This window comes from Ciconia boyciana, chromosome 9 (genome assembly GCF_034638445.1).
Source record: "Ciconia boyciana chromosome 9, ASM3463844v1, whole genome shotgun sequence".
Taxonomy (NCBI): Eukaryota; Metazoa; Chordata; class Aves; order Ciconiiformes; family Ciconiidae; genus Ciconia; species Ciconia boyciana.
Window position 1 is genome coordinate 30,835,849 of NC_132942.1, and position 23,086 is coordinate 30,858,934.

A 23,086-nucleotide genomic window follows, 5' to 3' on the forward strand; every position below is an offset into this window, starting at 1 on the left:
TTGTCCTGTGGCCAACCTCTTGCAGTGATGTATTGAGCAGAGATCTTCACTGAGTTTCCTGCAATATTCCCAGGTCTCTATTGTGGCTTGATTAAGCTAATTGAGAGCCCTGCTAGTATATTCACCACCATTAATATACATAAACTTACCAGCTTTGCATTTAGTTTATCGTGTACATGAAAAATTGCACAGCTCTGACCAAACTGAGAATGAAATTGTTTTCCCAGACTGAGCTAAGACATCAGTGAATCTTGAAGCACTGGTTTAATGTAACATTTTGACCTGTGAAAGTCATATTTATTTTCCTAGTATATGTAGTGGAAAGACTTCATTGACTAGAAAGGACTTTGGAACAGATACATTGAGGGAAAAATCAGCTTCTCTCTATAACGGGAAGAGGAGGATCTTTAATAATGAAAGTAGAGGTGCCAGGGCTCAGTTTTCAAGATGCAGTTTTAAAGTCCAGTGGGTTGTTAAATGAGAATTTTCTGCTGATGTAAATTTGCATAGCTGTGTTGCGGTGCAAATTCTTGCAACTTATTTTGCCCATGGGATCTTATGGCAGAAGCCAGGAAACAGTGTTGTTACAGAAATACACCCTAGTCCTGTTACCTCAGTTGTTGCATGCAGCAGATACACTTGCACGAGACAAGGATTATTTGGATAACTACAATTTTGTGAGAAACACATCCATATTTCTTCTTCTCCTGTTTTATTTTCATTTGTCCTGTGGCAAATGAACATAACTGAATTCTTTTGGCCATGTTTTCAAGATAATGTAAAACTTCTGGATAGCTGTGGATGCATTTAATAGTTTCAGTGGCAAACACATGGTAGAAGGATGCAGTTGTCAAAAAATTAAGATGTCTAGGGTCGTTTTTTGAAAATAACTGGAATGTCACAGGGTCAAAGCTGTCCAGTGTTATCTGGTGATGGTCATGTTAAGTTCCATCAATCTAGGGCTTTGGGTGCATAACCTGTTCTAGTCCTCTGAGAAACTTTTCCTACTTAAAATACAGTATTTTATTAAAGATGCAGAAAAAGAAGAAAAACAGTTAAAAGCATTGAAACATAGCATATCAAGTAAGGTATTTTTTTGAATAACATCCGTTATTATTTTCTCTTGAAATGGTAGATGGTTTTCTAAAGAAACCCCCTCCCCTCTGTCTACCAGCAGTCTTTTAGATGGTACTGAAGACTTGAATACTTGTCCTGTGTGAGAAAGGAAATAGTTGAATTGGTCTGGAGCTGTTTTAAGACAAAACAAGTGAAGTGCATACAAAAATGTGGAGAACACAGTATCAAGGACAGAAATACAATTTTTGTTTCTGATGCATTTTTGTGTCTTTTTATGGCTGAGATGGTCATAGTATAAGGTAGTATTGGCTCCTCTGAAACCAGGCCAGCTGATGCTCGGGTTCTCTAGGCCAACTAGTCCATACTCATAGGTCTAGTCATGACTGCTTTATGCTAATAACAGTGGTAATGCAGCCAAATCCCTTTGGTTATGCTTCAGCAGCTGGGAGGATAAATGAGTCCTGTATAACCATAGATCAACTGCAGAATTATAATTTTAGTTTAGTGTTTAAGCATGTGTCGTGGTTTAACTCCAGCCGGCAGCTAAGCACCACACAGCCGCTCACTTACTCCCCCGCGGTGGGATGGAGGAGAGAATAGGAAGAGTAAAAGTGAGAAAAGTTGTGGACTGAGATAAAGACAGTTTAATATGTAAAGTGAAAGCTGTGCACGCAAGCAAAGCAAAACAAGGAATTAATTCACTCCTTCCTATGGGCAGGCAGGTGTTCAGCCATCTCCAGGAAAGCAGGGCTCCAGCACGCGTAATGGTTACTTGGGAACGCAAATGCCATCACTCTGAACGACCCCCCCTTCCTTCTTCTTCCCCAGCTTTATATACTGAGCATGACATCATATGGTCTGGAATAGCCCTTTGGCCAGTTGGGGTCAGTTGTCCCAGCTGTGTCCCCTTCCAGCTTCTTGTACACCTGGCAGAACATGGGAAGCTGATTAGTTAGATGGGAAACATCTAACTAATCAGCTAGATGTTTAGCAACAACTAAAACATCTCTGTATTATCAACACTGTTTTCAGCACAAATCCAAAACATAGCCCCATACTAGCTACTATAAAGAAAATTAACTATATCCCAGCCAAAACCAGCACAGCATGTTTTTAATGTTCCCCTTACTGTAATATGTTTTGAGCAAAGCTGGAAGGTGTTGCAAATACGATGTTGGGGTGTTGTTTCTAAACTGATATAATTAGGAGCTGGTCTGATTAATGCTATTAACGTCAGGAAGTTCCAAAGAAGGGAGGGCTTTTTATTCAGGTTGGCTTCACGTGTATTCTCTTAATTTGAAGTTGTGTGAATATATTTTCTATTTTCTGAATATATCTGTCACATACTGCCTTAATGGTGACAGCATATCATACTACGGTGTGTTTCTGTCTTACTGTATCTACACTAGTGTCTAATGAATACTTCTGCACAAAGGCTGTTGTACATAGTGCAGCGGAGTTCGTTCCTGTCTGAGTCAGATGCTTTTCACTCAGCCCTTTACCTCTGCAGTTTATGGAAATTTCCCTCCTGTTACACTGTGGCCAGGTTGCAGCTAATCCTGTGTCTATTCCCGGGGTCAGAGGAAGAATACAAGACAGTTCTTTCTGCATCTGTGCAGCAGAAAAGCATTTTTGCAAGCTTGAAGCAAAGGGACAGTTATGCGGTAGGAAGCACTAAGCACTTTAGAGCAAGCAAGGTAACGTCTGGCCACACATGACCACTTGTAGGAGAGTTTTAAACCCTTTGCCGCTGCAGTTTACATCTTTGCCCACACCGTTGGTAATGTGCTGTAGAAGTACAGTCCTTTATATCTCAAGACATTTTCTGTACATGCCTTCTGATGCAGTTGCTCATCTGCTGAGTTTCCTCTACCAGTTGTGCAGCTTTTCAGTTTTAACTGGTTTAGTCATCTTTCTTCTCATAAAGCCCAATACTTCAGCCTTGCCAATCAGGAGGAGACCCTCTTTGCTGTGTTAACTCAGTTTGTGCCTGCCTCTCTGTATATCTACTTCCTGTCATCTCTGAGATTAACTTAAAATAATTCTTTCCTTTAGTAGCCCTTTCGAGTTTTCTCCACTACCTTTATAGGTTATTCATGCTGTGCTTTTCCTTTTCTAACTTAATTCTTTTTCTTGTTTAGAAGAACCCTGTTGATACACAGTGTTAGGATCTCTGCTGGAAACTGGTAATATGTTAATTCTGGCTGAAGTATTGGCTACCCACATCTCTCATTGGTTCCTCAGGAAACGATGGAGATAGATACCAATATATATTGTTACTCTGTTGAGAAGCCTACAGTTTTGCAAAACACTTAAAAATGTGCTTGATGTGGAAAATACATTTATCCAGTTGAAAGCAACAAGGTGATTCATGTTCTTAAAAGTTAAAGCACTTAAGTGTAAGCTTATCAGCTATGTATGCCTTCACGCTGGATAATAGAATGAGGGCTGTTTCGTATTTAAACCAGCAGATAAAAGTGGCCTTTTAAAAATTGGAACATTCTTTTAGAAGGAATCACAAGAAACAGTCAGCTACTTTTAAGGTGGATCTTGACAAGATGGTAAATGTGTGTTCGTGAAGAAAAGGAGACAGATGTGGAGGTTTGTTCTGTGTTTACATTTTAGCCCAAGTAAGCAAGTTTGTTTCTTTGACTAGTAAGTTAGTTTTGTTAACTATTACTTTATTGACAGTCATTGCATACTACTGTGCTGTTAAGTGCGGTAACAAAAACGGAGAAAAAAGGTTGCTCAGGCTTGTAAATTTATGCAATAGTTGAGATATGGTTTCTGTTTCTGTTTTGCTGTACCAAGGAGGTAAATTGTACCTGTTTCTTTGGCTGGCACGGGTTACTTTATTATCTGTACAGGATAGGACAAACGGCTCTTCCCTCTCCCAGTTACGCATGGCACAAGAGCCCAGAAGAATTACCTTGTTGGTAGCTCCTTAAATAAGCATCCATTCAGGTTCATGACTGAGCATGAAGTTTCTCATGGTTCAGAGTTTAATGTTACAAGGAAATAAAATACTTCTCACTAAATAATAGTGAAAACACAGTAGGAGGTATTTTGTTCAGGGAATACAGCCTATTGTCCTACCCTTGTCCAGAAAGCAACATACATCAAACAGAAGATGTCTTCCTTACATTCTAGCTAAATCAATGTTATTTCTTCCAGAATGCTACTGCTTCCGTTCCTAGAGATAAAAAAACATAGCTCACTGTCAGTAGATAATTCCTCCTCTTGGGCTTTCTGTCCTTGACCAGTAGAAGTTTTTATTTTTCTTAGACAAGGAAGAGTTTCTTTATCCCTGGAAGATTAAATTGCCTTGCTGGCAAGTCTGGCTCACTGAAGAAACAGAGGAGGAAGAGCAGATAGGGAAGAAATAGAAAATAAAATAATTTCAGGGTATCTTTATAGTCTTCTGTTGTTAGGATGTCAATTACTATCGTATATCGCCTATATCGCAAACTTGTCATACCTTGGGGTATTCTTTTTTTTTCTTCTCCAACTAGTAGAAGATTTATCAATTATCCATAGAAAATCTTTTTTATTGCTGGACTCATCTTTAAGGTATAGCCATGATGCTCAAAGGGATTTACTTTTTAACATCCAATTCAGAAGGACGAGTATTAAAAGATCATCGTTTTTTTATCCAATTGTGCCTTCCATGGGAATAATTGCAGAAAATGGTGCCCTTTTCAACTTCTTTAGTTGGTACTGCTCTGTTTTAAATGCTGTTACCTCACACTACAGAACTGCTAAGGATGGTAGATTAAGCAGTGTATTCTGTAACTGTGGGCTCTGATTTAACACTGTAACGCTCCTTTTGATGAGTGCAGTGTGCATTCAGTTACTGTAAACATGGGTTTTCCAAAATGGTGTATAGGAGTAGAAAGAAGGTTAATGAACTGAGAAAAAAAAATTGCTTCTCTAATTGACAGAAAGGTCTGCAGGGAGTCAGCCAGGCTGCACACAGGTGAGGCAAGCAGGCTGTGGTCTGTGATCCTGAACAGTGGTTAGTTATTGATGGCTGTATTAGGCATTCTGATTACTGAGAGACAGCTGCAGTGTGCTTAGCTCTTAGCAGTGTTTTTTTGCCTCCACAGCAATCAGACTTTCAGAGTACCAGGAAAGAAGGGAAGCACTTATTCACAAAATATGTCAACTTGCCAACTTTAGGTATGGATCTTCCCTTTTCTCAGTGATGTGGGAACAAGAACTGACTTAACTTATGTTCCTTGGAGCCTAGTTATTCATCCCACTGTTGGAAGGACAGTGCAGGTGCATCACTACACCCTGGTAGTGCTTGTGTGACCTTCTGAGAGCAGCTGCTGTCCCAGAGGCTTTGCTTTCAAGCTTCAGCATTGACTGTGTCCAGAGAAAGTTTGTCAGAAGGACTCCCAGCTCTCACTGGGAACAGAAGACACAGGGTGGATAATGAATAGAGCTAAAAAGTGAGAGATGTCTTCTAGTTCAGCTTTCCCTTGGTCAAGTTCTCCCTCCTTGATCTACCTAGTTCTTATGTAGAGTCAGTCCTCAGTTTCTTTTCGATTAGATCTCCATCCTACTTTTTGGTCCTTTCCAGTTTGTGGATTTTAATCCTCTCTCAATTCTATTTCACTTGTGTTTCTTCTTTGCTTTCATGACTCAGGACTTTTTTCCCTCTCTTCCTTCATGCTATGTCATTTCTTCTGGCTGGAACAGTGTCCTCCTTTTCTGAAAGGAAACATCAGTCCAGCGGGAGGATTAAAGGAGATTTTAAAATAAATTAATAGGGAGTCTCAACCCCTTGCAAAAACTAGAAGAAAATGGCAGTGAGTTTCAATTATAGCGAGCTTTATTTCTATACAGTATAATGTAATTCATAATGTTATCAATATCTATAAAAGCATAAAGAAAAGACAGCAGTAGGAGTTACAAAAAAACATAATAAAATCAAAAGCCTTATAAAGGTATAAAACTAAGCTTCAAAATATGGTAGAAGAGGAGGAAGGGCCAGGGCCAGAACCACAAATTGCAGGCTATTCTGGAAAAAAACAGCTTTGGAAAGATTTAAAGTGAAGCCGAAAGATGGAGGTAGCCCTGCAAACCAGCAAAAGAGATGCCTATCTAAGCCAGTTCTAGCTGAATAGGCTAGGAACTGAAGAGGAAGGGAATGTTAAGCAATTTTGGTTTATGCTGTATGCAGAAAGAGAAAATAATCACAAACTTTCCTCTGGGTAAAGGGGATCAGAGAAGCACTGTCAATTTGACTATATTGCTGAGACAGTGTTTTAAAAATAAACAAACAACCTCTCAGCTTTCTCTTCAAACTTCCTGTCTGTCTTTAAATAACAAAAAAACTAACCAAAAAACCCCACAAAATACAAATCTCAAAAATTATCAGTCAAAATGACAGATTCTCCTTTAAACTTACTGAGTTAGAGGTTAGATCACAAATTCTCTTCCCCTATAATGAATGTGATTAAAGCCGTAGGGATTCCCTTCCATACCACCTTGAAAAGCAAATAATGCAATGGAGAACTACTCTGGTAAAGTGTTGCACGCCCTACTCTAAGTTAACACTGCATTTCATACCAGCTGCAGCTGCTATTAGCAGGGTAAAGATCTGGATAACCTCCGTCCATTTTCCACAAAATGGAATTGTTTCTGCCACCAGTGTGGACCTCCAGCTTGTGGCATGGGCACAGTGCCCTGAAAGCTTATGACCTTTTTCTTGAAATAAAAGCAGAAATGAATGAGATTTTGATGAGAGAACATCAATAAGATAATGACAAGTTGCACCAGGAGATACACTGCGTTTGGTCTCTTTGTCATAGGGATGGTTACCAGTGTTTTGCCCTGAAGAGTATTTTTAGGTTATTGGAATCTGCCTAACTTTGAGTAAGTTGCTTTGCATGTTTATTTTGTTGGGGCAAATGATGATTTGCATCAGCTGTCATGTGTAGGAATCTCTGCTTCATTGCATAATACAACTGTTACCTTAAATGTTCTGCCTAGATGCGCAGCATTGTGGATCAAATACATTTGAAATAAGGAATGCTTCTTCCAGTTACAAGACAAAACAAGTGGTGCAATGGGTGAATCTTTCCTTGCAACTTGTAAGAGAAATGTTGCTGTTTCCTGTTCCCAGTTAACTAAACTGTTTTGACTCAAGGACAGACTCAGTTTGGGAAGTGATGAAGAAACCTCGGACAAAACAATGGATTTTTAATTTTATTAGTATCTCGGGTTGTTCCTGAGTCAGAGTTGTTACTTCTGCTTGGGCCTAAGAATGCCTACTTTTTTCTTTTGCTAGTAAAATGTTAGGCACCTAAGACTAACATGTGTTACTAATATTAGGGTATTCAAGACTTTTTCCTTGTCAAATAAGCAAATTCTTGGTTTGGCATTTCAAAACTCAGATGTTTAATTTTGGTGTTGTGTTTTCAAAATGCCATCTCAGTAAGCCGATTCGTTTGTGTTTGAGTTATTTCTAAATGTTCTTCTGTGGAAACAGGGAAATTGGAGATAAGGTATCTATCCCAGGCTAGAGAAGTAAAGAACAAAATCTGTGACCATTCCCTGATAGGCCCTGGTGTGTGTCAGGTCTGCGTTTTCAACCCCACAAACCCCTGATGTAATTCTCAGCTCTTGTGTGATACCACCTGCTAATAGGAACTGCTCTTGCAGAATTCTGCTAGCCATAATAAGGTGCACATTGTATACGAATAAAAACAGCTCAGCTTTATTACGTGGCTTGCATGCCTGGTAATGAATAGAAGAAAGGCGCACTCCTTCACAAACAGCAAAATTTAATATAGTCTCTTCCCAGAGTTGCACCAGTGGGACTGAAAGTTTATCTCAGCATTCCAAGGGCAATAAAAATCTAAATTTAAACTCAAAACGTCTTACCGGGGCAAGAGTACCCAGAGGCTATGTACTGTTCAAACTTTGTTTAGGTCATAACCACTTATGTAAAGTTAGTTTATACCAGCTAGTTAGGTTTTATGGTTTTGAGCAGTACCTCTACTATTAGGAGAGACAGCAAGTGGAGGGGATGCGTCTGAAAGTTCAGCTTTGCTTTACTATTGCATTTAATTCAGCTCCTTACAGCTTAGTACACAGCTATGTGAATAAATTCCTAGCTCTTAACCTTCATTGTGCAGACATCTTTAAATCTATTCTAATTCATTCCCATAGTTAGACATCTCAGATATTTGGGATTTAAGGTAAATATGAAAGGAATAAGTTAAAAAGCTATCAGGTGAAGGCCAGCTATAGCGGGTAAACTCCTGTTAACTGTGAACACAGATTGGAAAGACTGAATATAAAAAGTAACCAGATGCTCGCTAGTGGGCTGTCAGTTCAGAGTTTCAGTGGTGGCTTGTTCTCTTTGCCTGTAGTTTTAAAGGGGGGATGGGGAGAGGAGAAACTCAAATGCCATTTCTGCAACATGAATATGAGTAAGATGGGATAAGGAAATCAACTGGACATTTTCCTGAGATCACATGAATGATCTGCTGGCAGGGACATATATGAAGCGCTGTATGAGATTACGAGTTACCCCAGCTAAATTCCAAGACCCTCATTAGCTCTCTTCCTTCTGGAAAGGGTGTGAGTGTTGGATTTAGCCACCGTAAAGGAGAAGTGAGGGTTGGAGGGGCATATAAGGGGGTAATTTTGCTGAGAAAGCTTGAGGGGAAGCAGTATTCTTTCTTGCTTAGTGCCATTTCCTAGCCATTTTCCATTTCTGCATCCTGCTCACATACACAGGAATACAACAATGCTTCCACAGAGTGGGCAGGGAGGAAGTGAAGGAGAGCAGGTTTCAACAGAGTTGAGCTTAATGCCACAAACACTTTCTCTATTGTGGCTTGCAAAGTCCATCAGCCTGACTTAGCAGAATCGAATGTTTTGAGTTTTCTTGGGGCAGATATCGATGTGAGCAGCCATGGGATATGAAAAGTGTTGGCTCTCTGACTTCTGTAAAAGAAACCTCAAATTTCCAAGCATTTAAAATACAGTTTCTGGGTGACTCTTTGAGTAATCACTAAAGTTACCAGCACATGTTTGTTTACTCTCAGTTTGTTCATTCTTTGAAATAGTTGTGCGATGGGAAGCATGCCCAGTATCTTTAAGGTATTTGATATGATGACAAAGATTAGGAATTACAGTGAATCAGACTGAATTACATGAAAATACCTCTTGTTATTCAGGAAAGTTAAAAAAAAAAGTTTCAATATCTTGGAAGACTAATATGCCTGTGATGTAATCTCCAAAACTGACAGTCTCTAAAACTATGGATAAGTACACGAAGAAAGTAGTTGAAGAGAAATCCTTGCCTATAAATGTTGAGATATATTTACAAATCACCTTATAAAAGTCTCCTGATAAATGTTCCGACTTCTTTTTGTTTCTTCTGCATCTTAACTGACAGCCCCCCTTTTCCATCAGCTCCTGTTTTATGTACCATTTGTCAATTTTGTCTGCCTTCCCAGATCATCTTAGATTTCCTTTCATCTTTTGATACCTGCTTCACCATGACTACTACATCCTTCTAATTTCCTATACTTTTTGCATTCACTGGCATTCAGCCATTAGCATTGCTAATTTTTTTTCAGTCTCATAATAGTGTTTTAGTACAGTTATAGGGTCTGGTCCTTTGTTGTTTGTGCACTGAAATCCACACTAGTCAGATTTCTTTTGGTGGGCAGACCTGCAGGATTTCCTCTGATGTCTGTTGTTGTCCAGGCTTCCAGCTGACAGCCACAGCTGACTCAGCTTTCCTGAAAACTGAAATTGCCACATACTTTCTTCTTTTCCTTGACTATCCCGCTTCACACATACTACATTCAAAGTTTTCTTGTTAGTTTTATTACAGCATTTTTGTAAGATTGTTTGTCTTCACCAAGACAGCTTTCCAGCCATGAGCAAATGTTAGCTATTCCTAAGTTGCATGCGTGGGTGTTTCAACAGTACTTACCACCATGATCTTAAAAGATAAATATTTATGACTCAGTAGAAGTGTTACTTTTAACCATGGACATGCTAGAGCCTTTTAAACAAAATGTTGCTGTGTTGGATTGCGTTAAGATTGGACAAATATCTGGATGTTTCTAATCTTTCCAAGTGTATTTAGGTATTTATGAGAAAAAAGGTTTTTTTTTCTCTTAGTGTCTTTTAGATGTGTTATTTTTGCTTCGACTCTAATTGTCTGGGAGCCAGAGAAAATACAAATTTTCAAAGCATATGGAACATCAGTTACAGCCTTATAATCTTCTCTGGGACATAGCCATTTCCTCTAACTCACTGAAGACATTGCTTCAGGGAAAAAATGTATTTGTTCTCTGTGGCATTTCATTATTTGGCTTTCTTGAAACAGCCAGTTAAGGAGCTGGTTGTTTCTGATGGTGATGGCAGTTGCTACAATCAAAATGAAGTATCTGACTGTGGTTTTAAGATACATGGTATAAATTATAGCATGGATAACTTTTCTGTTATATGTTAAACAACTTCACTCATTTGCTTCACAAAGGCACCTAAAGAATTCCATACTGATAATTTAAAGCTGTTGGTATCATAATCAGTTACTCATCTGTTCTTAATTGCGTGGCTTGCAATTACTTTTTGGATTTCTTCATCATTATTGTGTAGTCTTTATATTGCATGTTCTCCATAATCTCACTGATTTATTTTTACTCACAAGACCAACAGTTGCAGCTCCTTATCATTTTAGATTTACTGCACAAGAGCAAACACAAACAAGAGAATTGTATAAATGCAACTGTGCATAAGAATGCCTAGGGAGATTTGCAAAGGCCTAGTTAAATGTCCTACTAGCCACATGCACGTTTGATGAAGATTTCATAACACTTGTTGAATTTATGAATGGTGAACACGGTGCTACAAACACACGTGTTTGTATGGTGCTACAAACATGGTTGCCAGGAAATGTATAGAGAAGATAAAGTTAGTTATTACTGGCCATTAAAAATCGTAGAGCTGTTAGAAAAAGAAAAATAATCAGCTTTAGTAACTTTTCCTTTCTTTTAAATGATATTATAGTAATTAAATTTTAATATGTAAGTTCTTTGTAGATCATTAGTGGTGTAACTCTGCATATATGTATCTGCTTCAGAAAACAATTCAGTCCATAATCTCATAATGTTGAATTCTACCTGGCAGTTTTATTTGAACTTAATTTCTTTTTCTTCTAATGCTGTTACCCTGAGAGTTATGAGGCAGGCATCAGCTGACAGCACCAGGGGAAGGATAGGTATTGGCAATGGCATAAAAGCAGAAGGGGAGGAAAAAGAATAGCTATTGTAGCATTTATCAGTATTCTACTAATAGTCTGCTCAGACACAACTCTGGAATAAAATAGACATTCATACTGCACTTTCTTTCAAAGGTTGAAGCTATTCATCTGCAGGGTTACAAGACAAAAGTCTAAACCTTCCAGATATTATAGCTGTTTCATTGTATTGTTATAATAAGAATGAAACACCTTTGCCTTAATAAGAAGAAACTATTGCCTTAGGTGTAAATATTCCACCCCATTCCCTTTGGAGGGAATGCAGATACGGACAGCCATCCTTCCTAGAGTGCTTTTTAAAATAGTGTCTTTACATCTGAAAACAAAACTGTCTGTAGCCAAATATTCCAAACAGGTAATGGAGGCAAGAGGCTTTTAGTTAAGGGCTTGATCGACCACCCGTTGACATGTACAGAAAGGCTCTTGTTGTTTTCCATGGGGTTTTTACTGTTTCAGCGAAGGAGCATGGTTTCACTGTGTGTAACTAGGTAGAGATGTGCTCCACAAGAGCTCATTCTTCTTTACTGTAGAAGAGACTTGAGCAACAGGGCAGGAAAGGTGTCCAGAGACAGCAGTCACGTCTGTGAGTTCAGAAGCCCACCGGACATACTGCTATGTGAATGTACGTAATATCCATGGAGACCTTTGTAATTCTGATTCTGGGTGGCAGCTGTGCTGTTAGCTGTGTTCTCTTTCAGTGCTGTTAGTGAACGTACACTTTTTAGGCTGAAATAGAAATCCTTATTTACAAACCCGGTTCACTCAGGACTTTTAGGGCAGGACAATTTAGATCTTGGGCTGGATTCAGACCATCTAACTCGGGTACCTGACTGAGATGCCTGAGTTAGGAGCTTGGGAGCACTCTCATGCAGAGACCATCTGACTTGGCCTCTGCAGATGTCTCACTCTTTCTCCTTGATATTACAGTGTTTCTAGGGCAGCCGCTTTCCTAAATTAGGGACCATTGGGCTTGGCATTGGCAGACCTCTGACCTATTGCTACTTTTCTGTTGGAGGCGTTACACTTACAAACTTAAAGTCAACATTTCTTTCAAGTTGATATGCTTCAAATTTTGTCCAAGGTCTTATTTAGAAGAGCTAATTTTCTCCTTTGATACAATGTGATTGTTAAGCAGGGAGATAGAATTTAGTGAACAGTACAGGTTGTCAAAGATGGCATTTCAAAATGTCCAAAAATACTCCTCAAAAGGGGTTATAGTTACCCAACAGTTTCCTCAAAAAAAATGGGGAATTCATTAAAAAATTAAATGCTTTTCATGTACTCAAGTATTTAATTTTTTGTGTCAGTGAAGTCAGTCAAGTCTGGTTTGTTTCAAGTTTTAAGATGTGTAGAGAGGATTAAAAATGAAACCCCCCCCAACATTTTGAATTGCAAAAATGAGCTGCTATTTTAAATTCTGGTTGAGAAAATGAGCTAGAATATTTTAGTTATTTAGAAAAGCTGTATTTTCTTACAAATATTTAAACTAATGAATTTGTTCTTTTGAGAAATCCTGTATTCTGAAATTAAATGGCCATTGAATTTTCAGTTGGAGTATTTTATTGTTATAATTGTAGAACAGAGACAGTTAACTGGGATCCTTTATAAAACCTACTTAGTCAAAATATTAGAACATTGAAGTGGGTTCAGATTACATTAGAAAGCAGTTGTCATATTCAAGATCATTGGCAGAGAAAGGAAAAGGAAAAAATAAGTAATAGCATATCAGTATTCCCAGTTGTAAGTTTTAGGTATTATTATTCTGTGTATTTTACATCATTTGTTCTTCTGTAGTCAGTCATGTATGTTTAGATTTATGCAAGCTGAGTGAGAACATTTAAATAAATACTGCTTTCAGGTGGAGTAGTTTTCCACGCTTAAAGCTAAGGGTGATAATAGCATGGTATTTTTAAGCACAAGCAGTATTTGGTAACTCTGTAATAATTCCACTAATGTCTTCTAGTTTTTGCTGTTCTCACTAGCCGGCCCTTGAAGGGAAATACTTTGTGTGCACGTTTCTGTTGTCTGCCTTGTGTCAGAAAATGCATGTAAAATGCTACCAAGTCTGACACCTACTTTGTCTCCAGTGTTTTCCTTGTGTAAATGACTAGCCAGCTGCATGGAAATAGGAAAAATGTCTCCTGTTTCAAACAAAACTTCCAGCTTTCTAGAGGTTATTCTCAGTTGAAGTCAATGAAAGAGAATATAACTGGGCTTGTTTTATGTGAGATAAATGGGCATGAAAAAGTCCGAGAGATGAACTTAGATCTCCTTTTTTGGTGAAAGTTTCTGGCAAGTAAAAGGCATAGATGAAACGAAATTAACCCCACCGCCCCCCGATGCATGCATGAGGGATTTTGCCATACACTTTTTTCATGCAGTTTTGTGGACAACGTTGAGGTTTCCACTGTCTCAAAGTCCTAAGAGCAAGTTTTTGACTCTTTGATAGCTGAAGTAAAAAGAGACACTGTTCTAATTATGAATGAAGAATTTAAAATTTTAACATTAAAAAGGTAAAATGGAAACTCAGTTACAAGAGAGTAAGCTTTGCTGAATGCACTTTTGTATTGCAATATTTTAGAAAAATTGCTCACTAAAGATTTTTTAACACAGAAGCATAAGAAGATAATTTCCTTTTTTGACATGCTTTACCTTTGCAAAGTTACTGGGCTGTTGACAGGTACAACAAGACATGTGCTACACTTACATGCTATTAGTGCAGTAGGCTTTGAAAAATGTCTAATGCATCGGCATATCTGACAATTCAGGGTATTAGTTAACAGTAAGACTCTGTAAATAGAGTGAATTTTAGCTACAACTGCTGACTTGAGCATTCAGTCAACATCTGCAGTACAGGGCTGAACTATATACAACAAATCATGCCATTTTATGCTATAGAGATGGAAGTTGGCGTTATACAGTGTGTATGGTTCAGTCTGAGAGCAGTGGTAATTGCAATATATTGAAGTTTTGCATTGTAATAAAAATAGAGACCATTAGTGGATACCATTTATGTCATTAGTATTTAGTGGCTGTGTGTTGCAGCTTTTTTAGTGCTCATAAAGCTGTCTCTGCTTGCAGATATGTGACAGCACTGATATAAATTTAAATGTTTAGAAATCCATAGGACATAAAATATAGATAGTAAATAGGGGCATAACATTATAGACAGAACCTTAATAATTTGGCACACAAATGTTTATATATTTGCATGTCTAGTGGAGAGATTAGCATAATGGTGATCATGTTTATATTACAGAAGGACTTGATTAAGTAGGCAATAACAAACAAGGTAAAACTGAAGCACATCATGCAGAAACGGCAGAGAATTCTTTCAGATTCCAAAAAGGGATTTTTCTCTTTATAGACTTTTTACTAGTGATTATGTTAATTAACCAATAAAAAAGAAAATAAGGTTGTTAGGGAACCCTAAGATAGAGATTGGCTTGCACCTCTTTAACAGTAATGGAGCCAGCCAGCATAGGGAAGGTCATAAAATGTCTAGACCAAAACAGCAACATCTTGTCAGGAATCTGGAGGCTGGTGTGAGGGCAGTGAAGGAGCCAGCTGAGGAAAGATCTCTTTGGAGGGCGGGGTGGGAAGAAGTCCAGGAATATGGCACAGGAGGATTACCCTAAATACCAAGCGTTGTACATGAGCCAAGTGTGCGAGCCACATTGTTTGGGCTTCCCAGTGTAAGATTTTTGTTGAAATTCAAGACATTTGGAAGCCTGTTTGATTTCCATGCAGAAGATCTCTGGGAAAGCCATCTTCTTCCTTTGATTTAAGGAATGTCACTTGGATTCTGCTGGCAGCTATTCTAGGGTCTTTAGGAGGTTCCCACCAGGGTTGATTTTTCCCTTAGGAGGTTCCCACCATGGTTGATTTTCCTTTAAGAGACTACCCATTGTGCTTTATTGTCCCTGGTTTCTGTGTCAGTGACGGATTTGAAGCAAGAGATTCTGAGACTTGTCTTCTGCACACTCCATCCCCATCTTCTTCAGCTCTGACCTTTACATCCTGGAAACACCCTGGAGGTTTGTCACAGAGCTCGGGGGATTTGGAAATCAAATTACACTAAGGGAGAACACAGAAAACTATAAAAACACTTCAGTCATTAGGAGTGAAGTGACAGGAAGCAGTGTTAGAGAATGAATCTTTCCAATTAATTTTCCTTTCAGAGCCCTTTTCTCAACATTTTTAATTCTAAGTGTGTATGAATGCTTTGGCAACATTAGTTGTGTCTTTCAGAAGAAAAGAAAACCTTTGATAAACCTTCTGAATTTCTTGACTAAACAATGATTGCGCCCTGATTGTTTTGGATCCTTGTAGTCAGGCGGGAAAGATGAAAGTGTAAATGATGGTGGGAATGTACATTTGCAGAAAGCTTGTGGCTTACGTTAATAGTTGTTAAGGTTAGAAAATGAGATGCTTTTCAGGAGCTCGAGTAATAAGCAGAAGTGAAACATAAGCTTTCTGTACAGTGAATATAAATAATTCTTTCTGTGGCTCCTAGTATTTCTTACAATCTTAACTATGGAAAGTGTTAAACTGGAAATCTTATTGTTCCTTTACAAAACATATTTTTGTCTGTTTATCCATTCAAAACAGACTAAAATGTAAATCTGTAAAAGCAGCTTCAAAGCAGCTATTTCTATTCATCTAAATTCTGAAATCTTTTTGAAACTTTTGGGTTTATTTCTGATTGCGGGATTCAGTGTCACTTCTTAGCACATTGAATACTGATGGCTTTGAACATACAGTATGGCACAAAGCGATAACTTGGCAGTGTGCACTACCCTGCTGAGAGACAATTCTAAAGGAAAAGTGATTTTTATGCTGGGGTTTTGGTTGATTTTAGAATTAGGGGAAATATTAAAAAGCATAAAAAATCTTCTAATTCCTCTCTACACTACTAAATTGCTTGTTACCTTATTTATCCAAGTAACAGCTACCTGAGAGCAGAGGCTGCTTTCTGAAGCCATTCTCTACATAGAATTGTGCTAAAGCTACTAAGGGACTGAAATCATAATACAGGTGAACAGATGAGTTTTGCAGTAGAGAGTGTTATGCTTGACTGGGTCTGTGCATACTTACCAAAAACATATATAAGGGAAGAAGAGTATTAGAATGATCTAAGAGACGTGGGCTCTCTAAAACCTATTGTCTCATAAGGTAGAAGGCAGAAGACTAGGTTTCTGGCAAAACCTGGGTGAATCTGAGAAAACGCCATCCTTCAAGGTATTTATATTGGAATAATTGTAGTAACTGTAGTTACTGTAAAGCCCGATACTAAATCTTAGTGTAGCTTATTCCATTAAGCAGGACAAGCAGATGTAATGTTTTGAGTTGGAAATGAATGCTGAAATGGTGGTACTTGAAAGGACTATGGGTAGGACTATGTAAAGCAGATTTTCTTATTCTTGATAATATGTTTTCTCTTCCTGTATTTTCTTACATCTGTTTTTTAAGTTCACTTTTGTTCTGACTGCTAGGTGAACCTTGGTATCTAGTTGCTCTCTTGTACTTCTCATATCTTGCAGATAGGCAGAGTATCATCCCAGATTCTTACGGGGCATTCAGCCTTATTAGGTTACCCAAATTACTACAGGTCACAGCTGAGATGCATTAGTGACATTTAGCAGGAAAGTTTGCCCAGTATAGGCTCTGCTGTTCTTACTGCTTGTTACTGCTTTCATAAGAAGCACAGGAGATTATTGAAAGATATGTTTATAAAATATACAGTACAGCACAGCTACACACCAGGTTTATGCCAAATTAGGTCTTGAACCTGAATGGATTCAGGCATCTACTGCAGTGTAGATTACAGTTCACTGTGTGACCTCACACATGTAGGTTGGCCTCCTCCTGGCTTATTTAACCCCTCTGCAAAATTGAGAACAACAAGTACCTCCATGAAAAAACAGGTATGCATCTGGACCCAACTACCCTGGGTAAATAAATTACAGATAAAGCAGGGGCTTAACTGGAGGGATAATAAAGAGGAAATGTAAGTCTCTTTGTGTCCTACACACATTTATCATTAACTTAGTGGCGTACTGTGTTTACATTTATTGGGTATGTTTAGTCTCACTGGACTTCCAGCAGAACAGATCTGGGGTCATCATCTTTTCCTGCAATTCAGTACACGAGAAGCACTATGTGGTTAGTCTTATTGGAGGGAACACAGGCAGCAGGCTTTAGTGACTTGCGAATGAATCAATAAAGCATGTTCCTGTAGGTTTCTGAATTGTCTCTTTCATTAAGAATGGAATTGGGCAGTGGAAGATCGATTTTTGTGGCAAATCGGAGTTTTTTTAGCAGTCCTTCATTTAGACTGTGGATTTTTGGAGTCACAAAGCTTCATCGAAAATATTATGCAGGATTTAAACTGCAACAAGAATGATAAATAGTTTAAGTGTCCTTTTTCAGAACACTTTTGTGAACTCAAAATCACATGACACCTGATCTTTAGCAATCCCCACAGTTGACTAAATCAGTGGAAAGCTGCTAAGCTCCCACAGCTGAGGAACATGGCTCATGGAGTAGCTGACATGATGTTGGTAAGAGATACTTGGAAGTGTTCACAAAGAAATGTTACTGTTGTCTAAAGATATAACTGAGAATTGTGTCTTTGTATGTCAGAATTGCTTACAACAGCTCTTGACAATTGAGATGTGTGACGTAATTAAACTCTGCTTGAAATGCAGTCATCCTTTAGAATCATCTAAAGTAATGACTATTGTACAGGTATGGAACAGGCTTAGGTTTTGGCAAAGAGGTGTTTTAAATCTACTTATTTTTGCTTTGTCACCACGTGGCTGTGAAGTTCTGAAGAAACTTACCTTTACAGATGTAGTTCATCTGAAAATTCTTTTCCTGCATGGCACATACAGGCTTAATTGAGTGTGGTAGTACACCTTGACAGTATGCTTTTAGGATAGTATAACTTGCTTATGGGTAATGCAATGTTTATCTTGGAATCTATGCTTTTAGTACACATGTGTGCCTTTCTAGCATCCTCAACCAATGTTAGTTTCATGGACACACAAGGGGAGCGCTGCATATGCAGTTCTTAATTTTTTTAACAGGCTCATCAAGTCAGAATTTATATTTGCAAATCCTGAGGGAGCTGGGGAAACATGTGCTGAGCCCAGACAAAAATCAGCTGAATCAAAATAAAGAGCAGCATCAACAGTAATACATAGAAGCACAGAGCTTTATTAAGAATTCATAAATTGCCAGGCATTACTTTCCACATAGATAATGTTGTAAGTTGTTGGCTATCAATAAGTCACTACATATTCCAAAACAAGTCTAAACCAAATATGTTATCATAATAAGTATCATCACCTGTTACATATACTTAGTTTTAGCTTGCATCTACATACCTGCAGAAGATAAGAGTCTTCTCCAGCAATTCTCTTGAGAGGCAGTTACATTAATTTTCTAGTAATTACTATGTAAGACTTGATTCATATTACCTACATATAAAGAGTTTACGAATCATTAATTGCTTGGTGCAAACCTGAATCTTGATTCTGCCTTGTTGTTCCCTCCTTGGGGTACCTGTATAGACATCCTTCCTAGTTGACTGTAGAAGTGTGTAGAGTTATGTTTATCCCTAAAGGATGCCCATAAATGCTATACATACAACATTAAAATGTTACAGCTCTGCTTGTGGTGCAGCAATAGATGCTGGTGGTACGGTGCCTTAGTGGGTGGTTTCTAGTTCAATTTTCTGTTACACATTCATAATTTGTGATACTGCTTTAGCATTGTTGTGTTGCAAGCCTTAGTGCTCAGGAACTTATTAAGGATGGGTGAACTTTGCAGCATCTAGAGGTCTGGCTAAGATAACAGAAATCTGAGTAGTTTTTCAGAGCTTAATGAGAGGTGGGCTTTTCTTTTCTCTCAGTGTTTTCATGTGGAAATATTTCCCTTTTCAGTGGTGTATCAATTTCTGTAGGATGCTTTGTCATCCGGGAGCAGGAGGCAGTGAGCTGAAGCTATGTGCTTTCTGTCTAGAACAGAGCATTCCTTAGTTGGGGAGAACATCAGCAGATGTTTCTGAGGAGCTTTCCTAAGCAGGGTTTTAATACTGTCTTTGATGTCCAGAGGAGAATGCAGCTTTAGCCATGTAGAATTCTCCGAAGCAATTAATAATGTAATAGCTGTAATTAAGGGTCTGTCACACAAGAGAGTAAGAGAGGAGTAAGAGACTGATCATTATTCATTGTCATGTTTACAGGAGAGGTTATACAGCTCTCACTGGAGACAAACTGATAGCTATCACTCTGGGAGACTATTTTTGCACTCACTAAAGGTGAATTGGTGTATTTATTTTGATTTTCACAGGTTCCATTGCAAAGAAGGCCCAGAAACTGAAGGCTTTATTCTTTCTTACTCACGAAAAATATCTATTCAAGTCAGCAAGTAGTTTGATTGAATGACAGCAGTGAAACTAGTCCATAGTGGAAATTTTTTTAGCAGAGAGGTGAGTTGTATTTTTCTTTCAAAACTTGAGTGTGGTTAACCGAGAGGAAATGGAAAATCTGGTAAGCGGGTTGCCCTAAAATTAGAACCATCCCTCAAAGCTGTGGACAAATGCTCTCTGTGTTAAACATGTCATCATTTCCCTATGAGAGTGCCCCAAAAAGGATGTATTTGGATCTGCTCAGCAGGGAGAGAACATAGGAGGCATCCTTGATTCTGGACTTTGATGAATCCTTCACGGTAAAAAGGCATGCTAAGGTTGTGAATGTATGCGTGCAATTGCTTGCATGTTTCTGAATGGTAGAATTGCTCATACCACTGGTGAGTACAGCTCATCCAGACTGTAGTGTACCAGCACCTCCATGGGGCCAAAATGTGGACTGCCAAAGCACTGCATAGCAGAGGGAAGTAAAAGTGAGTGGGAGTGACAGCCTGACAAGCTCAGTTGAGAAGACATGCTTTTAAGTGTGGGGTAATAAATGTTAGTGTAACTGCTGAGAGGGGATGATGGATTTTCCATTTGCAGATTAAGGCTGGAATTATTTCAGCAAGATGTATTTTAGTCAAATAAGAGTTATAGGGATTGATACAGAAGTAACTGAATAAAAATCTGATGTAGGAGGTCAGACCGGAATGTATGATGGCCCACTTAGATCTTAAAATTTTTTAAAATGTTAAACTGAAACGTCTCTATGTTAGGGTTTGAATAGCATATCTCAGTGGACTTGTAAACATCCCAAGCGGCACTAAGGTTTCAAATGGGATTGTAATGTTTGCATGAACCCATGCCATGAAACATTGCATGCCTGAGGACAGTTGGCCTTATAATCCTTGCTTGTATAATGGAGATATCCAAACAGAGGACATGAGCAGTTAAAAAAGACAAATGTGTTGTGGATGAAAAGGAAAAGGAGAGTCAGAGTCAGTGAATATTAAAAAATGTCAGACTGTCATAGAAGGATAATAGTGTCCTTTGGCTTCGGTTCCACACATGGGCAGTTAAAGCCCTCATGTAAATCCTATGGAAGTGAGGGGCTGAGGGAGTTCCAGTGACTTCAGCGGGATCATTTTGAAGAACAGGGCTAAGTGATTCTTAGTGGACTGGGACAGAGAAGCATGCTGCTGACAACATGGTAGCATGCTTCCATCCAACAGGATGGATGACAACATCTTTTTCAAGTCCTGATAAAATTTGAACTATAAAAGAAGGTACATAATAAGAACTTGGTGAAGTGAAGAAAAAAAATCCAGAATGAAAATTTTGACTCTTGCACTTCCCCTTCCTTCATTAAGCCTCATGTGGGCTTTGTATGAGCCTAGGAAATGTCCATGGAAGTGGTCCCCAATTAGTGATGAACAGCGCTGTGGAGCTGTAGGGTGGAATAGGCTTAGAAGAATGGGTTTTTTACCAGAATTTTACTTTTACGAGAGTTCCCCAGGGTGAAATAATGCCATTTCTGTCTCGATAGAAATATTTGTCCTTGGGGTTGATGTTTTGTTAAAACAGAACACCCAACCAGCAATGTTAAACTATGCTATTTCAATGTTCTTAGGCAGAAGTTTAAGGCAGTTAAAAAAAAGATGTATTTTAACTTTCTGTATAGAAATATAAAGCATGTCAGTTTAAGAGATCATGTTAAAGTAAAAAAAAAAAAAGTATTTACCCAAAACAAAATTCTTTTGCCATTTCATTTCATGAAAACGTGAAGTCCCTAAGGCATTTATAGTGTTTTGAGATGGCCTTCTTACTCACATAGAACACTTGGTTACTTCCCAGCTCTGCCTTACAGGTTCACAGGTTGGTATGGTTCACAGTTAGCACAAGAATTAGTTGAAGACCATAGCAATTAAATATTTTTATAGCTTATTGTCATATTCTAAATACTAAATGATTCTGACATACATTCTCAGAGGGATTTGACAGCTGACCCGCAGACTGTGCACTGCATTTGCTTACATATTTAAGCTACTAGTATTTCTAGGAAGCTATAGTTTATTAATTCATTATTATTTTATTGATGTTCAATTGATGTCTTATTAAATGTAAATTAGATATTTGGGAATAATAATTTAATGGGATGAGGCAGGTGAGATTCCCCCAGGATAGTTTGTAATGAAGCTTCAAATTGTTAATAATCCTAAACTCATAAATTAATTCTTAAGGGTGAAACAAATGCAAAAATACTGAAATAAGCTGTGAAAATGTTAAGTGGTGGTGAACAGACACATCATCTGCTGGGAGACCTGTGTGATAATGTACATTTTTCACTAAGTCACATAAGTCAGAATCACGTCAATGCTCCCTACTCCTTCCAACCATTTAATATTTCGGCATGTATCTACCCCTTGTATCCCATTATTATGCTACGCCATTCTGTTCGCAGACGTTGTGCTTTGCCTGGGAACAGTGTTAATTTAATACACTCAGCTGACCTCGGAGGCACTGAAATGACACGGCAGCAGCGGTCTGGAGTGCTGCAGTATATCCTGCTGTTAGCAGAACTGCTGTGGGGACCGTGTACTTTTCTGGACAGTTGTCTGCAAGCTCTTTTGGGAAAAGGGGGTGAGCTGGCTCTTTGACCACACTGTAGGTGTCGAGTAGGACGCATCCTCTCACTTAGCTATCTTTCATCTTGTCCATGGAAGACAGGTTTCCCAGTTGCTCCTCTGATTTTCTTGAAGAGTTAGCAAGGAGACCATAGGTCTCCCTCAGATAAGAAAAGAAAGAAGGGAGAACCTACCCTTATGTAGAAAAGAAGGGATGTAGAGAAGGAGAGGATTCTGTTAGTGTATTTTCCGGTTTGGTTTTTTTTTTTTTGGAACCCCAGCATCCTGCAAAGGACTTAAGAGATCCAAAAACCTCATTTCTTCAGGAGAAACATCACCACTATCCCAGCCTTTAAAGACAGAGCTAAATCCCAAGGGAGTACTCAGTATCTGTATTTGGTACTCACTGCAGTGGGAATTGCAGAAACTCAGCACTTCGTAAAATGCTCCTGGTAATTTGAAGAGTTAAGTCATGCAGCAGGTTAGTAAACGTAAAAAAGCTTAGTGCCTAAAATTAATGTCTTGATATTTCTGTCAGTGAAGTAGGGGATACACAGAATGCTGAAAAATCTGGCCCCATGACCATAGTGTTACATGTAAGTAGTGGTGACATAGGCATTCAAATTGGGATTTGGATGTATCCAGTGTGGAATTTTGGCCCAAAGACAT

The 23,086-nt window shown here is 38.5% G+C and overlaps 1 long non-coding RNA gene across 2 annotated transcripts in view; it reads left to right on the plus strand.

Annotated features, from left to right (window-relative positions):
* The window catches only part of LOC140657099 (uncharacterized), a 31,595-nt gene that overhangs the window by 2,711 nt on the left and 5,798 nt on the right, over nucleotides 1-23,086 (plus strand). Inside the window, exons 1-2 of one of the 2 annotated variants that reach the window (XR_012044217.1) lie at nucleotides 3,657-3,707; nucleotides 19,733-19,871. This is a non-coding gene — a long non-coding RNA (uncharacterized lncRNA). Of the gene's footprint in view, nucleotides 1-3,656; nucleotides 3,708-19,732; nucleotides 19,872-23,086 lie in introns of those variants that run through there. The other variant, XR_012044216.1, reaches the window with a different exon arrangement.